Here is a 14,361-nt window from a genome sequence, read left to right as displayed (position 1 = left end):
GGACACACGATGACGGGTATAGCTCATTTGCCTCTACAAAATAAAGGGGCACTCTGGGTTTGTAGACAGGGGTGCTCATGAAAATGATTAAAGTAATCAGTTCAAAGTTAATGAAGAGGTCTTTGAAAAGGTATGTAAGGGGGACTTATCAGTCAGTAAGGCCCTTTAAGGTGGGCCAGGAGAACAGGCCCACTTCTAATACCTTTTATTTTCTTATCTTTGGGGGCTCAACAGCATTGAAACAGGCTTCTGGGTGCTTTACTGTAGTCGAGCCATTGCCAAGGTGGTCAAGTCATTCTTTGCCAATGGTGAGGCAGCGTTGAGACGATTTGAGAAAAGGGCTCTCAGGGGATAACATAGACATGTGAGACCAGTCAAATCAATGTTTTTCAGCGAGTTTAGTAGTCTGCCAAGTTGGTGTCGAGACAATGTTTCTGCTGGGTCGAGTCAGTAGCCTGTTGAAGTGGTTCATATTACTTGGAGTGGCAAAGACAGCACTGCACGTCCTGTAGTTGCTCAAGCACAATTGAGCCAGCTCCAAAAGCATCTCGAGTTGGGAGACAGGATTTGCATTGCTTTCTTGTCTTTGGAGTCACTGGTAGCCCAATCCAGGGTCTCTGGAGTATGATAAATCCTATGTTCTGCTCTTCCCTACCAGAATAGGAAGGTTTGTAGAGAGCGCTTGTCGGGTCCTGTTGCCTCCACTAATCCGATCCTGGTTGCCAGTGTTCTCAGTTGCAGTAGGCATTGTCCAACCAACAGGACATCCCAAATAGGCCCTGGTGATGGTTTGGGAGAAGATCTTGCCTCTTGCTTTGATCTCTCTCTGTCTTCAGCTCTATTGCAGAAGACTTTGAAGCAGGTTGCATCCTAAAAAGAGTTCAAGGTGATTACTAAGGACATAGGGCCTCATTATGACCCCGGCGCTAAATCATGGCGCTATTAGCACCATGGTCCATGCCGGGGTCCGCCATGGTGAATGGCGGAATTACTGCCCCATTCCAAGGTTGGCAGGGCGGTAATTCCCCCTGGCCCCTTCCCCATTTCCATTTCTGGCCCATAGGGCTCAATGGGAATGGGGAAGGCGCTAATTACGGCACCATAAATTACGGTGCCGTAATTAGCTGTGCCGTAATTAGCTCCTAGGTCCCTTTGCGGGTTGGTTTTTTAACGCCTGCTAGAAGCAGGCGTTAAAGTGCAACCCGCAAAGGGACCTCGTAATCAGGCGTTAAGGGTTTAACGGCGCCGACACCTTTTATGGTGCCGTTAACCCCTTAGCGCCTGGGTTGTAATGAGGCCCATAGTCTCCTTTGCACCCCTTTATATAGACGAAATGCCAGTGCGGATTGCTCCACAATAAGCCTGTTGTTAAGGGCTCCATCCTGGCTGCTATAACACTTGTTCTTTGCCTTCTGATGTCATACTTAGATTGGTTTGTCTGCAGGAAGTGGGATAGGGACAGGATGTTTGGGAGCCCTAGCAAAATACAAAATGGTGGGATCCCTCTACAAAACTGGACCTCCCGCATGGATTACTTTAACTCCACCGTATTTCCCTGTCTGCCTACATCAAAAGGACTTCATTCAGGAGTACCCTTGTGAGAGGTGGTGATTGTTAATACAGGACTGCCTTTAAAGTCTTGGTTTCCAGGAGAGCTCGCAGGGAGTTTTCCTGTTTCCTGGAAGAGGTGGCATGACTTGTCAGGAGGATCAAGGGGAGTGAGTCCTAGGTCGGACCACATGGTTGTTTTGGGTGTGTACACACCAGGCTCTGTCACGAATGAGTCGCTGTTCACCAAGCTGACAATAAAATGACATCAATTGCTTGTGGTGGTAGAATTGTGTAATCGAGGTAGCAACCATATCAAAACCAGGCGTGGCCTATATTTCATTTTTATCGCTGCCACAAGGCTTCTCGGGCTTCTCCCTGCCCCTCTCAGGTTTGAGCTGGATCGCTTTAAGTTCCAGAAGCTCCTCAAGACCCTTCTCCTGCTTCACTTTACCCCCCATCTTTCTGCCTCACTGAAGTGCTGCCTGGTTCTGGCTCTGAATACTACAGGGCTCCAGGCCCCAATGCCCTATCCACCACTCGCCCCCTCCACCATGCACTTACTTGCATTCCTGGCACTTCATCTCTGGCCACCCCGTAGCTCTTGCACTTCGCCCATTTCACCCTTCCCTTCCCACCTAAGCACTTAGTTTCTGTGCAAACCGGCACTTCTCCCCACCTCGCGCTTCTTGTTCTGCCCTTGCACAATACGAAATGTCACATGGGCTATTAGGACCGTTCTCCCTTGTCCTCCCACCCCTTTTTTGTCTTGTGGTGCCTTGAAACACCATCTGTTGTATAGTCGCCTTACAAATATCCAATAAAATGAATACATACATTTATTATTTTGAAGCAGAGAGGAACAGTTAAAAAGCCACCTCTGTCTGTTAGAACTTTGAGTTCCAGCAGCTGTGGTCAGGAATGCGTGTGACCTTTGAACCTGCCATGTAGCCACTGGAGGGCAACTGCTGATAATGTCAGTAGACAGTCACAGCAAAGGTACTTGGGTGCACTATGCTTTTTGGCATGGAGCATTGTGAAAGCAGGGTCTGATTGGCAGAGCTTACTCTCAGAAACAGAATTGCTACATCGTGTTATTGCTAGAAATCTCAGACTATCGTACCCTCACCAGATTCATGCTGTCACATAAGCGCTGTAAGGTACCTTCCAGGAGCTATGTACTGTGTGCTGGAACTAAGACATACTTGGAAGGTCTACCATGACTGCAAACGTGCTGTCAGTGATTGTTGAACCAATTACTGTGCTAAATGCAAAGGGTGGTGAGATCATAGTGTACAGATATTGTTTGCAGTAGTGCAGGGCAGAATTTACTGTTGTATTATCGGACATTAGCAACTGACACGAGGGGTGCAGCCAAACGGCTCTCTTAGATTAAGGGCTGTATTTGGTCATGAAGGCCCGTGTTCTGAGAGGGCTGAAGGCTGCTGCGCTGTGTGCACCCCACTTCCTCAAACACCCTCCCCCCCCCTTGCCACCGCCTCAACCCCACCACTCTGCTGCCACTCAGCCACCTGTGTCGTCCCAAATTGCACTGATCGCTTGACCTGCTGGTGCCTTCCTTCACATCTGGCTGTGATGGAAAGAGGAAAGGAACTCGATTTCGGGTGTCCTTCTTGTGTTTCCGTGGCTGCCATGTATGGTCAAGCTTCCTTTCATTAACGGACGCTCGGGTGTGCTGTTTAGTGTGCAGCGCGCAGACGGGCGAGAAGCAAAGGGATTTGTGGAAGTAGGACGGCACGAAAGGTGAGCATGTGAGGTTATTAGGATAGGTACTGCACACATGCGCGATTGCCATGGTCTCCAGGTGCTCTGACGGACATGGAAAAGAGATGGCGAATTTGTTTAGTTGGTAGGAGAGGGACGTGCGAGATGGAAGTGCTTTGTGCTGAGGTTGCAGGTCGCAATTACCCCGAGCTCTGCATGCTTGTGAGCTTTCTAAGTGTGGTGTGCAGGTGGCATTTAAGGCTTTGTATCCAGAGGGGGAGCCTCGTGTCTATACTGTGGGTGTGTTATAGTTAGACGTGTAAGCTTGTGATGTTTGAAGTGTGGGCAGATGGTCTTTTTTGTGCTATTAGCTGTTTGCTTGTGTGCCTGGTAAGGTGGAGAGAAATTGAGGGTTAGTCAAAAGGAATTAAATGATCAATTGCATTATGGTGAGAAGCGTTTTGCTTTAGTGCTCATGCTATTTTAGGTTAAGTTGGCGTATACTGCGCACCGTTATCATTAGTATGATCTCCAGGTGCTCACTTGGCTGGGTCGGGTAGGTTAGATGGGGAAGAGGGAGTAGGATAGAGGTTGTGCTTTTCTTTTGATGCTTGAACCAGGAGAGCCTGACGTCTGTGCGGGTCTGCTTTCTAGGTGTGTTCGGATTGTGTGCACTGGTGTTGTTGTGTCCGTAGGGGTAACGTCCAGTGGCTCTGACGTTCGTTTGCGGCAGCTACTTTTCGGTGGGTTTATGGCTTGTCTGTCTGCGTGAGGTGAGACTGATCCGTTTGATCGCGTGTGAGGTATTTGTGGGATATCCTGCGGAGGAGTGGGAAATGTTAGTGGTTGGTATGATGTGTTTGGTAGTTCCAGGGTTTGTGCTGTTGTTGGGTGGTCTCTGGTTCCTAGTGATGATGCTGGGAGCTCCCGCTTTATGTTAATCACTCTGAGTTAAATAGCCAGGTTTCCAGTGTTTTCCTAAAGATGGGGTGCTCTTCTGCCGTTCTCATCTACTTCGGGGGTTGAGTTCCATAGATTGGCAAGAATGTGGTTCCTCAGAATTTCCTTTTTGCCTTTGGTTGATGCATGAAGATGTTCTGTGTCGAGGTTTAGATGTTCCAGGAGACAGCAAAGGCCTTCTCTTAACGTTCTGGTGGTTGCTTGTTGTGATGTCTCAGTCATTTTAGTTCTTGAGTGCTGTGCTTTGTGTTCTAGTCGCACGTCTGAAGCCGGCATAGGAGGGTATAGAGCCGATGGGGCTTTCCCGTAGGTCAAACTATTGAGAAGCGTCGGTCCAATGTTATTTTTGCAAAATGATTTGCACCTCCAGTAGCGCCTAGACAAGAAGGCCATGGGAGTTGTGGAACTGAGTAATGATTGCGCCATATCCCCTGGCCCCCCATCTCTTCTCTGCCTTTCTGGTGTACAGCCTCGCAGCCCCTGACCTGCCCCTCCTCTCTCCAACCCAGCGCCTGCCTTCACATTTCGCTTGCCTCATATATATATATATATATATATATATAGAATCCGGAAACAAACAAGAAATGGACTAAAGCGCCGTTTGTCGAGAGGGCCGGCGTTTCATAGAAATAAGGCGTGTGGCGGCGTTTCTGCAGGTGAAATGTGAGCAACGTGAAGTATTGCCGCCGGGGTCATTCTGTGCACAGAGAATTACAGCAGGTGACCGGCGCTGCACAGTGTTTGTAGCAGTGAGATCGGCACAAGTTTCACTCTCTGGTTAATATGAATGAGCACTGAATCCGCTTGTATTGGGAACCCCGAGCAGTTATTCAATTCTGCCACCTTTGGCTCTCCAGATGGTTTGAACTACAACTCCCATGACCCTTCACCATTCACTATTATGAATTGGGTTACGGGCAGTTGTGGTCCGAGCTAAAGGTTGCGGACCCCTGCCTAGGAGTGTGTTGAATTGCACGTTGTGGCGTGTGGGCTATTGTGGAAGTATGGGTGCATGCATTAGTCCTGTTTCCAAGTGTTGCCCGGGTGTGTGCCCTTTGGCACAATGGTTGCGATGGATGCCTGATTGGGCGTGTAGGTTCCGTCTCCAAGTGTTGCCTTGGAGTGTGCTTAATTGCATGTTGAGGTGTGTTGGTATTGTGGTAGTGTGTGCATGTGTTCCATTCCCAGGTGTTACCGGAGTGTGTGCATTGTGGCTTGTTGGTCGTGATGGTGAATGAGTGGATGGATGCATAGGTGTTCCCTGGAGTGTGCTTGTTGGTGGCTACAGAGGCACATCATGATGCATTTGTGCCGCCACAGGCTGAGTTAGGCCATGTCTGAACACAGTAGAGTGCAATGGTTAGTGCAGCACACTGTGTCCAGGAGTGTGGGTGGTTTTCACGTTAGGTGCTCGGTGTGGCTTAAAGCAGTAAGGATGCTGCCACCCTCTATCCAGAGTGGATGTCAGTGGGCTTCCACTTTCGGTTAGCGGGTCCCCATTGTGTTGTGTATCCCACTGCGACAAATAACAGGGCCGGGGGGTCACCGGTGCCATTGATGGTTGGACACTTTTGTGCTAATGTTGTATGTCCCCGGGTAGTACCTGACCATTTTATGTGCGTGCCATTGGACGATTGTGTGATGAAACATCCTTGGTGGGTTTATCGTCATTGTCAGTGGGACATTTGTGTTCGTAGTTTTGACAGGGGCTTGGTGGTTCTCGGTTTTGTATAGTTATTCCTTGTCCTGTTATGTTGGTTGCGCATTTCAACTTCGGTGGCTTGTGCTGGTCTTCTTCCGTGTATGTGTGGTCTCGATTATGCCGTGCCACAGCAGTATGGAGGTTACTTATGAGCGGGAGCTGAACACTTTTGTGGTGATGTTTTTCTCTGTTGCGCTGCGTGCATGTCATGATACACACGAGTCCTTTTTATTAGTGTTTCTACTTTTCTCTTTGTTTTCATTAGGATGGAGCTTTGATGTGTCTTCTATAAAAGAATATATGCTGCTGGAGTGATGTCATTGGTGTGTAGGTGAGTTGACTCTATAATCATTGCTGTGGATGTGTGTTCATTATTGTCAGCTGAGGGTTGGCTGGCTTGTGAATGCCTGCACCAGTTGTGGCAAATCAACTTACGGGGCACCATTGGTCCAGGGGTGAATATCGGTTTCTAAACCATCAATCAGCCACACACCTCTAGTACAGCAGAAGGGATCCTAACAGAAAGGAAATACAAGTCAATTATAAACCTCCTTGTCCAATTCTGGTAATTCGGACAGAATGGCAGGCTTATCTCTGCAAGGTCGTGGATCGTTGGTTATTTGCAACACAGCGAAAATACAATGATTACCCAATGATAAAAGAGACTGTCCAATCAGGGTTGTATAAAAATATTGACTTTATTATTATTACAACAGACAGTTCTAGCACACTACAAAATACAACCCACCCAGTAAAGAACACAGAGGACAGACAGTTTCATAAAGAAAAGGGATGCACTCTGGATACTGACAGGAGGGTAGTTGGTAAAGCAATCCGTTTTAACGGTTCAAGGTTATTTGGTTTCGGGACCAAAGAAGCAAGGGGCTGTGAATGTCATTAGGGGCCTTTGGTGAAGGACCAGGGGGATAGAACCACAATGTAGCTGGTGCTTGAGATGATTTTGATGCTCGACAGCGTTGAGTCGGTTCCAGTACGCTTTGCAGCTCCTGCAATGGACTTTAAGACAGCAGACAGCTCCGGGTATCAGGCGGCAGGCAGTTCGTCAAGCAAGGCTCAAGAATCGGTTTCTCTGTGGTGGTTGGCGGATCTGGAACGCTAATCAAGGCGTCTTTGACGGCTTTAGTGACTGCAGCGTGACAACAGTCAGTGGTGTAGCCGGTTGCGGTTTGAGGGCTCGACTGTCTCGAAAATGTCCTTAAAAGATGGATGCTGTTTGATGCTTGTTGTGACACTCCTCCTTGCTTCTTCGCAGGGCTCGTGTCGTCGTTTAGGGCGGACGGCCCAAAGCTGAGGAGAGTGTTTGCAGGCAACTGCCTTGACCTTTGTTCAGAGACTATCTGGCACTTCCCATCTAGGAAGCCTGCTGGCCGAACCTAGCAGGGCACACTGTGTTCTGGCTGGCTACGGGTTCTGAAGCTGCTGGATGGGTCCTCTTAGTCCGGTATCTCCCTCTCTTCCATGGGAGATGTTTAGGGGAGGGGAATCCTGGCCTTCCTTCAGTGGTGGAAGCTGTAAGGCAGACTGCACCTTCAGCCAGAGTCCAAATGAGTCCTTCTTACTCCTTTTAAAGTCATCAGATGGTCTGCATAGTGAGGGGCTCAGCCCTCTTTTAAAGCCAAATGGGCCCCAGTGATTGGTGCAGGCTAAGCCTACCTTAAGGAACCAATCCTGGGTCCCCACCAATAATCTTCTGTTATGCGTGAGGTCATAACCAGAGTGCTTTGCAACAGGAAAGTTAAGGGGTCACAATATGTACTACTAAATCCCACCCACCTTCTTGTCTGTTGTGGATCAAAGTGTCTCTCCTGTTAATTGAGGTCTCTGTGGCTCCTGATCAAAGCGCAGGTCTCTCCTGAAGTTTGTGGCGAGAACAGACTTTGTCTCCATCAATTCACATACTAATTCACTCTGAAAGGGGGTCTACCTACAGGGGTTGCCTACTGTAAACAGTTGTCCCAGACATGCGATTCACTCCCCTCCATACAGAGGGGTGGGAGCTAGCTTCAAGTTGACACATTGCATATCAAAGAGGTGTTGGATTTCCTGTCCCCTTTTGTCAGTTCTGCAATCAGACCTATCACAGGCCTGTTTCAATTAACTCTCATCCGTGTGCGCTGCCACCAGCAGAACCTAGACAACAGAGAGATAATCCATGGAGCCTTTGATGTTTTAATTAGGCTGGCCACGACCGGAGGACTGCACCTGTAGGCTGTGTCCACCCAGAGTATACATGACTATGTGTTTTTGTGCGGTGAGCAGACGAAAATGTGTGCGGATTAGCCCCACACATTTTCTGAGGTTGATCTCCCATCATTCATTTTAATTATGAAACTTCAACAACAACAAAAAGCCCAGGCGAGCACACACTCACTCCCCTTGAGGATGGTTCAATTCCTCACACCAGTGTGTGGTCTCCATGTACGTCACTATTCCCTTGTGGAGATGCTTGTCCAGTCCTGGTAATTCCTTTGATTCTAGTTCTGTTTCTCTCATTGTAAATCCAGGACTGGAAGTCTCAGAATGCAAAGAGAAAAAAAAACACTGGACAAGCATCTCCTCAAAAAAGAATGTGGCATGTATGAGTCCCTCCCTGTCTGCTTACTTCATGAACTGTACCTCTATACATAGCAGCATTCCCCATTCCATCTGGGAGTGATCAGACAGGATTGTTTTTTCTTTGCATTCTAGGGCTTGTGGGCCTAGATGGAAAGAAGACAAGCATTGGCAATGACAACAGTTTGGGCTTTTGTGTAGATGCGGAAAAGGCACCAGCATGGTACTGCCAGAGTGGTTTTAATTGGCCATCGTGGTAGCATGTACAAATTGTGCGAGTGCCTGAGCAGCTAATAGCAATACCTGGCAAAAGCCTAATACTTGTACTAATACTATTGGCTTTGCCAATGCTTGTTTTTAACAGGACTTCAGTGAAGGACAAGCATAATGCTTATAAATCGAGTGGTTGAAGGCTGACCAGGCATTTTTATTGCACAAGTAACGTGTTTACAGCTGCAAAAAAAGAAAAAAAAAACCTGCCAGGCACTGCAAGTGCAACGCTTGATGGTAAGGCTTGATTAAAGTGAGCTGACAGAGATCCTATGAGGAGGTGTTTTTGGTGGGGAGGGGCAGGAAATGGGTGAGAATGTAGGGTTTAGCATGGCCATGGGCAGTTAATAGGTGGCCAAATAACCAAACCACACGTACAAGCCTTGTGTCCCTCCTCACATGCCATCTTCCCCATCTACACTCAAATGCAATAGGTTTGGCTTTTATAAACCAAACAAAAAAAGCAGGGCTGTACTGTACAAGCACATCCCCAAAGGAACGTGATGTCGACACGCATGTACGCGTAAGTGAAGCATCAGTGCTTCAAGTGGGCTGGGGCCACCTGGGGCCGGGCTCTGGCAGTCTCTAAAAAGTTGTCAAAGCTTTATAAAAAGATGGATTGAATTGTGTACTTTTCAAGCCATCTTTTATAAACGTGGAAATGTTTTTTTAAGTGGCTTTAAAAGTACGCAAACCGTATGCCCACAAATATATAAATGTTATCTATTTGTATGCGTACCGTACTATGGTTTGTGTACTTTTCAAGCCATTTTGAAGTACACAAACCATAGTAAGGTATGCAAACAAATATATACATATAAGCATTTATATATTTATGTGCGTACCTTACTATGGTTTGTGTACTTTTCAAGCCATCTTTTATAAACATAGAAATATGTGACATATTTCTGTTTATAAAAGATGGCTTTACACAAACCATAGTAAGGTATACATACAAATATATAAATGCTTAAATGCATTTATATATTTCTTTGCATACCTTACTATGGTATGTGTACTTGTTTGGGGCTACGCCCACCCCACAAGCCATGCCCCCAAATCGTCTTACACCTTGGAGAGCGCTCTTCGTTGAAATCCCTCTCAGTAAGATGTGTTTTTGGGCACGGGAGAACAGAGCGCGTTTCTTCTCTCACTCTTCTTGGAGACCTTTTGGTCCGCCTTCACGCCCCCTCTCTCTGCACGTGACACCGCCTGTACATTCGTGGGAGACCTGAAAAAACCCTCGCGCGTGTTCCCATCGGCGGAATTGATTTGGAGAAAGCAGGTGCTGCGCGGCAGCCCGCCTGGGGGCGGGAGGGGTTGGAGGCGTCGTCAGTGGGCGCACTGCAGAGGCAACAAGAAGGACGGGCACGTCTTGCAAGCACGCTCAGTTGCCGTGGAAACGGGACAGCGATTAGCCCCAAGTAAAATAAAGGTTGGAGGAGGAAGGAAACATCGAAGTGATTTTGTGTGTGTGTAAATAGATGTTAAATCATAGAGAATGTTCTACATGTAGGATTTTAGTTGGTACTTTAGCTTTAGTTGGTACTGGGAACCCTGGTGCTTGTCCCCCGCAGCGGCCCTTTAAATCCATCATTTCCTGAGGTGGGCGGGGCTCCAGCGGGTGCGTCACAGTGGCCTCCTTCGGTGAGTCCTGCTGCTGTAGCTGGGGTGCAGGCAGGGTCGCACTGGGGCATAACATTGTCTCAGCCACCAATGAAAAAGCGGCCCACACTTGCACATGGCAATTCATTCCTTTTGTGAAAGACTGATACAATTCTTCCCCTGGGGGAGGATTTTGATAAAATATGATACAAATGGTGCACTTTAAAGAATATTTATTCAGCAACACTGGTCAAAAGTACTAGCCCCACAGTTCATCAAACTGGCACACATTGGCCAAAAAAGTAGCCCACTTTGATAAAAAAAAAAAAAAAAAACTGGCCCTCAATAGCAGTTTCCATTTTTTGGTTCGGCATTGCCCTATAGGCCAGTCGGTGTCTGCGTGCAGGGATCGGAAGCAGGTGTTACACGCCAGACTGCAGTGCATCGACGCAGCCGAGCTATGAGGAAGTGCTGCACAGAGCTCTTCAGAAAGTATACGCAGCAGCGGCGGAAACACGGTACTCTGATGTCGTCAACTCGTCATAGCAGCGTAAACCTAGTCTGGGGCACATTTCTGTGCAGTTACCGCTAGGGCTGGAAATGGAAAACATGTGGTGGGGGATCCCTCAAGGTCTGGAAGGGGGGCGGAGTTAGGCGGGGCGGTGCCTATTCATGTAGTTCATATAAAAGCACTGTCCAGGGAGGAGGAGTGGATAGGATTTCAATTGATTATCACGGTAACACGGTAACCCGTGACAATGGGCCTCATTACAAGTATGGCGGTAAGGCAACAACGGCGCCAGTTTCGCTACCGGCACCCTTGCTACCGTACCGCCATACTAGGAGTTCTGCTCACGGGTGCCCTTGCAGCCACCAGGTTTGACCTGGTGGCCGTACCGGCACCCGCAAGCAGAACATGATGGTAGCACCGGTACCGTTAACGGTACCGGTGCTACTATCCTCCCCATTCCCATTGAGCCCCATGGGGCTCAAATGGGAATGGGGATGTACCGGGCCTGGCACCCACGAAAGGACAATTACCGGACCCGGATGCGAGTTTGGAGGTAGCGGCTTCCTCCAACCTCGTAAGGAGGCCCAATGCCATAGAAATATTTCCATGAATAATTATTGGTCTGTCCGTTTTTAATGTACGTGTATTTCAAGACAGAGAGCACATTACCAGTTTACATGATGGCAAGTTAGTATATCACTGCAAGCTTTCAGCAATCCCACTTAGCAGATCATTTCATTATGCACGGTTCTCCCATTCATTACCTCAGGCTCACTTAGTCGATCAATTATCATTATGCCCCGTTTGCACAACAAACCCAGTTAAAACATGATCGCTGTTTAAATTGTGCCCACCATGGACATAATTTGCTGTTTCCTATAAGCACAGCTTCATGGTCAGTTTCCGCTACCAGAAGGTTATAGCTCCTGTTGCCTGCAGGGGAGGAATTGGGCCTGAACAAGACGGGGCTGCGCTTAGGAAAAAACTGTCTCGCTGGGGTGCCGTTCCATGTAGACACTAGGCCCAAAACTGTCTGAAACTGTATATATGTCTCATGCTTTGCACACATTTTACAGTCACAGGGCCTCATCACAAGTTGGGCTGTAGCCCTTAAATGCGGTGGTAACGGAATTACAGCCGCATTTAAGGGCTGGTCCTATCACGAGTTGGGCGCTAAATGGGCTGTTTTACCTCCAGCCTTTCTCTGGAGGTGAAAATCCCCTGTTTTCGGCTGTATTACCGCCGGCTGTATTAGTCCGCATAATTAGCGCTGAAAATACCCCATTGAATCCAATGGACCCAATGGGGAATGGGGATTTACCGTTAACACCCAACTCGTGATCCAGCGGTAATACAGCCGGACCGGTTGGTGCTAGGGCTATTATAGTCGGCGGTATTACAGCCGGGAATACAGCCCAACTAGTGATGAGGCCCACAGTGACTATTCTGAGGAAATGCGCACCATACTAAGTGTGTATTGCATGCTCAGAAGGAATGAACGTTTGAATTACTAGCACAGACATGTTTGATACATTGTGGTCATTCCTCCTATGTTCCCATAATGCACTTTGTTTTGATGGAAAGCAGCCAGCATCCTATATTCAGGGCATGCACATCATTCGACACTTAGCCCCAGCCCCGCCCACACCACAGATAATCCGCCCACAGTCCTGCCCACACCCCTAACAATCCACACACCCCTCCCGGCACTAACCCGAAAGGGGGGGGCTTTGCCCCCAGTAGATTTTGTCCCTTTCTAGCACTGGCTGCCTGTGTCCGCAAGAAGGTACGCCATTGGTCCCCGGCCGCTCAAGGATCTCGATAATCCGCAAGGCCGCGACCAGCGTTGGACATATTAGTAAAGAGCCTGTTTCCCAGGCAATGTCTGCTATTGACTTGCAGGCTGGCTGCGATGAGCTGAATCGACAGTCCCAGCCTTACCCAGTCAGCCCGCAAGCACTTCTCACAACATTAGTTCTCCCAATTTGTGTAGTTATGGTATACTTACAGATTATGAAATATCACAGCATGACATGCCATAATATGTAATGTCCTGATAACTCCTGCTATGATACATCATATCACAATAAGATTTATCAGGATATTTCTAGACGTATTTACTGGTGATTTTCTGTGTCATCTGCCTCAGGGCACTACGAGGCAGAAAAAAGAAATGGGAAACTAAAAGTGGGGATTACAGATGACAAACGAGATCGGAGAACCTCCACGGGCTAAAAAAGGTTGCATCCCATGTCTCGTCAATTTATAGCACAAAGAATTGGCGAAAGAGACCTTTTTTAGTTTCTTCTGGAATTTCTGATGGTCATGTTCTAGACTCATTGGAGGACACACGTTCTTTCATACAGCTGGATCAGCCGTGATGTAATGCTAGGATATCCTTTAACATGATACATCATGCTATGTCATGATGTATCATGTTATAATAGGTCATGTTATATCACATATTTTGATGTCTTTTATACCTATCATATGAGTATCATTTGTGGCACCTCGGATAATAGCAATTGCCTATATGTAAACTAGCCTCGCAAAATGAGCCCTCAAGTTCACTTCTTGGATGAGCGGGGAGTCAATTTCGAATGAATCTTTGCTACTATTCAGCAACTGTTGCAAAGTAAGAAAAGTAGATTGATGAATTTAGGCGACTTGGTTTCTGTGTGTCTCTATTCTATTTTGCCTCGGAGTTGGTGAGGAGCACGTGGGCCTATGAAGCAAGGTCTATGATCCCACTTCCAACATCATTTAGTGCTCTTTGAAAGGAAACCCCGGGCCAAATTGTATCACTGCACTACCTAATAGACAGTATAACTAAAATTAACATTTTAACTAGGTCTGCATTTCTCTCTCTCTTCTCCCAGTAGGATTTCGTGTGTACCCACAAAATAGACCTTGGAAATGTGAATTTATGTTACTTTGTTTAATGTGTATTGCAGTGGTGCATTGTGACCCTGGTTTTCCTTTCATTCAGGAGGAGGTCTTGCCTGAACAGTTAAGCATGCTTGTTACTTTGCTACTCTTAGGCAACGGTTACAAAGATTAATGCTAAAATGTCTCCGTCCAGCTCACCAAAGGTGTCAATTCAGAGGTCTACTTTTGGGGTTCATTTGCATATTTACATATAGGATATTTCCAGTATCCAAGGTGCCTCTTATGATTACTTCACTGCTTTAAAACAGTAAATAAAGGCACAATAACATACCTCTAAATTACTCTTAGGCCTTACAATCTGTTAATGCCTTCTTATGTCTTCCATGCTTTATATTGCCTCTATGCTGTTGATGCCTTCCTGGTTAATGATGGTAGTTCCCGATCTTCTTGACTCATGCACCTGTCCTCATACTTCCCAGTGGTGGGTGCTCGGGTCTAGGATTTCGTATGTTGCCGCATTGACAGCACCACTCCTATCTTCTTTGCACTGTACAGTCACGTTGGCTCAGAGTTGCAA

At 47.3% G+C, this 14,361-nt stretch overlaps 1 protein-coding gene across 2 annotated transcripts in view; it reads left to right on the top strand.

Moving 5' to 3' along the window:
• The window catches only part of LOC138570089 (Krueppel-like factor 8), a 1,505,457-nt gene that overhangs the window by 494,503 nt on the left and 996,593 nt on the right, over positions 1 to 14,361 (top strand). The window contains exon 3 of one of the 2 annotated variants that reach the window (XM_069648687.1): positions 6,201 to 6,266. The exons of the other annotated variant lie outside the window; for it this stretch is intronic. The gene's annotated coding sequence lies outside the window, so the exon portion shown is untranslated. The remainder of the gene's footprint in view (positions 1 to 6,200; positions 6,267 to 14,361) is intronic. 2 annotated transcript variants of the gene reach the window in all.

The sequence above is a fragment of the Ambystoma mexicanum genome, chromosome 2q (genome assembly GCF_040938575.1).
Source record: "Ambystoma mexicanum isolate Mex_15411 chromosome 2q, UKY_AmexF1_1, whole genome shotgun sequence".
NCBI classification, from domain to species: domain Eukaryota; kingdom Metazoa; phylum Chordata; class Amphibia; order Caudata; family Ambystomatidae; genus Ambystoma; species Ambystoma mexicanum.
The sequence above is the reverse complement of the archived record's forward strand: the minus strand, read 5'-3'. Positions and strand labels throughout refer to the sequence as shown.